A 3,489-nucleotide genomic window follows, 5' to 3' on the forward strand; every position below is an offset into this window, starting at 1 on the left:
GAACTTTCCTTCCAGCTCCACTAGACCCTGCTCCAAATACCCTAGCCGGTTGTTGGCGCTGACAGCCATTTCTTTCCATTCCTCGATCAATTTCTGATGGGCTTCTTGTATTTCCCGATGCTCACTTTCACACTCTCGAATCCTTTTGCGTAGTTGATTTTACTTAACCCGTGCTTCAGCGTGCTCATCAATAATTCTGTGACCCTGAACAAACCCGGGGTGACCCATGTCATTGCCTTCTAACCAACCCAAATAGTGCGGCATACAACCGGTGTGATACGTGTCTGGCTCAATGGATTCTTTCTCCAAAACGATCTTGCTATGCCACAAATGTTGAGCTTGGAACCTGTGGGGGCTGTCATCATCCTGAAAATCGGCCTTGAGGTGACTTGTCTTAGCAACCCTTGGTATGATTTGTTTTCTCCCCGCTTGCCTCATGGCTCGGAGAGGAATGTAAGGATAAGTTCCTCTCAAACCAATCAGTATGAGAAATGGTGCATCTCGGGACCGAACAATGAACTCATCTGTGGGGAACCATTCAAACATCCACTGAACCTGGTCTTCTTTTAGATTTTCAAATAATTCCGCCCATCCTCTGGCGTCCTCTGGCTGTGCGAACATTTTAGGCATATAGTTCATACGCCTTGGTTGGTGGAAGGCGATATGGTCATCCCAATCCCTACATAAGATCTCTTGTCGGTATTCCCCTTTCTGGAGGTGTTCCGTGAGCCATAGCTGAAGTAACAAGTTGTAACCCTCAAAGTGACTGCCTTGTTGTTGACAAATGTTCAAGGTGCGGTATATCTCCGCAATGATCATGGGTACTATGCTGAAAGTCTGCCCACCAATCCCTTCCATCAAAGTTTTGGTTACCATGGCTAGTCTGGTGTGAATTCTAGCCTTCTTCATAAGGAACACGATCATCCCCAAAAAGCAGAACATGAAGACAAAGACCCTTCTATGGACATGCCCCAAAGAGGTGATAGCAAATTCATCTGAATAAATGCGATATGACTTGCTATGGCCGTACCTCTCGTATAGATAGTCAAATGGGATATAGGAGTCTTTCAAACATGTTAGGTCTAGATTCTTTTTCAAACCCATCATCTTAAGAAAACTCCTTCCTTTGCGATTCTTGGGCATGAGCAAACTTGGCGTCTCCCAAGGAATCCCCGCTAAACCCCCTATCTCTTCAAGTAAAGGAGTCATTTCGAGGTCACCGAAGCGGAATACAGACTTGTCACTATCCCAGAACAATGTTGCAGCTTCTATCATTCTGTTGTTGGGTTGAATTCCTAGGAGGGAAGGTAGATTCCCCAAGTATTTGCGGACAAGTGTTTGATCACTAGAATGGAGGTCATTCCACCAACTCAGCAGCCTCGGATGAATGTTGGTCACCATGCCAAATCTGGGGATCTCATGCCTCATTTTTCGCAAAACAGAGTGTTAGGCCCTTACCCCCGCTAGACTCGACTATTTAAATCAATAATTGGCATAGCAAGCGCTTAAGTTCTCCAAATAAATGCACAGAACGTGGAGGCGTCCGTTTGGGTTTCAGGGAAACCCGATGGACTTTGGACAAGGCTATCTTAATGAGTCATTATGTGGACAACATAACTGACTCGGCTAGGTTTGACCATGATGCATGTACAGCTTAAACAGAGTAAGGTTTCTATTGGGGTATTAGACAAGGTACCCTTGAGCGGACAACTCAAGAGGGAAAGGCACGGAACCGTCGACTGCACCACTGATCGACTGGTTTTACCGCAAATATGCCTTTACCAAATTTAGGGGGTGATAGTATTGGAAGAGCGCAACTACTCATTATAAGCGTTGCTATAGTATTTGTTTGGCACGAGTGGAATATGATGTTGAAGATGCAGTTTACAAGAATGAAACAAATTGACATGTATTTTCACGTTCATACAATAAAGTTTACAATAATTGCTCAAAAATTACAACGGTATTGATAGAAAGCGGTAAATGAAAGTAATTAAAGAAAAAGAAACAAAAGAAACAAGTCAGTTTCAAATAAAGGCATTAAACAAAAGCAATAAAAGAAAGCAACAAAGTCACATATAACATGCAATGGTAAAAGCCTAAAGAATCCCCAACAGAGTCGCCATGCTGTCCACGCCCCCTTTTTCCTCGCGGAATCGGGTTCACGACATTCGGGAGGAAAACTCTATTCCCTTGCAAGAATTGGGTTTTTTGGAGTTTGAAGAGTCTCCACCTAATGATTATAGTGAATTAGGACACTTTAAGGAAGAATTTGAGATGAAGAACCAGAGTTTGGGTAAGAGCTAGAAATTATCTCGAGGAGAAGGTGTTAGGCACCCCTCCAGATCTACTAGTGTGGTTCCCGGCCATGCTACAATTGTGACTTTGAATGCAAACAAACAAGTCAACAAGCAAGCATTGCAAATACGAGAAAATTATTACAAATAAGGAGCACAAAAGGTTAAAAAAAAGTGCCGAATTTTAGGGAAGGAGCAATTTAGTTAAAAGTGCAAGTAGGAAGAAGTCAAGTACTTAGTGCGAACAATTTGAAAATTATGTGAAAAACAGAAGTCGAAAGTGTAACAGCTTTTTAAGATTCAGAAAATTGTTAAACCAATAAAGAGGGAGGGGGGTCCTAGGTTTATATATTACATGGATCATTCGCACAACACTGGTATTCAATTGTACGCATAGTGTTATCGTGTAATCATCATCTCCATGTCTACCCTTTCCCACCCCGTTAAGGTATTGGAGCGCGGAATGGTATCGTTTGCCTATTACATGCTATTACCCGTCCCAAGCTATCAGTACCGTGGCATTAGGACTTCTAATCCTAAAAGGAGAAGAAAGGGATGGGGGCCTTTATGGAGTTTAAAGGACAAAAATTCTAATCGACATTCAAAAACAAGTAACAAGTAGGGGGAATGAACAGACAAACAGGTAAGGCTCACATAAACCCCGTAAATCAGATAACATATAGTTTAGCATGCCTTTACACATACTGGTTTGGTCTTTAAAATTAAAAATTAAGCAGCGAGCGGACTGGTTCGATACATACGTTTAGACAGAAGCCCACATTAGGCAACTTGGATCCAATTGTCAGAACTTAAGGTATTTTAAGCGAGTGATTTAGAAAGTACTTGTTCTAGAAAAGTAGTCTAATGCCGGAAAGTACAGACTGCAGTCAGTTTAGAAATAAGTTTTAAGAGAATCATGAGTATAAACCATAAAAGGAGTTCCAGAGTCAGAAATACTTAAGGAAAGAGTAAACTGCAGAACTGTTTTAAAGACAATTTCAGGAAGACCAAAACTTAGTTGGAAAATGTTTAAGCCGAATTTTAGAAAGAAACCATTTCAGAAGAGGTGCTGATTTGAAAAACTCAAATGTATATTGATTCAAAAGAGTTTTCATCAAAAGATTGAGGCTGAAAACATTAAGACATTAGAGACCAGTTAACAGATTGTTATTGCTTAAGAAGAATCGGACGA

The sequence above is a fragment of the Nicotiana attenuata genome, chromosome 1 (assembly GCF_001879085.1).
Source record: "Nicotiana attenuata strain UT chromosome 1, NIATTr2, whole genome shotgun sequence".
NCBI classification, from domain to species: Eukaryota; Viridiplantae; Streptophyta; class Magnoliopsida; order Solanales; family Solanaceae; genus Nicotiana; species Nicotiana attenuata.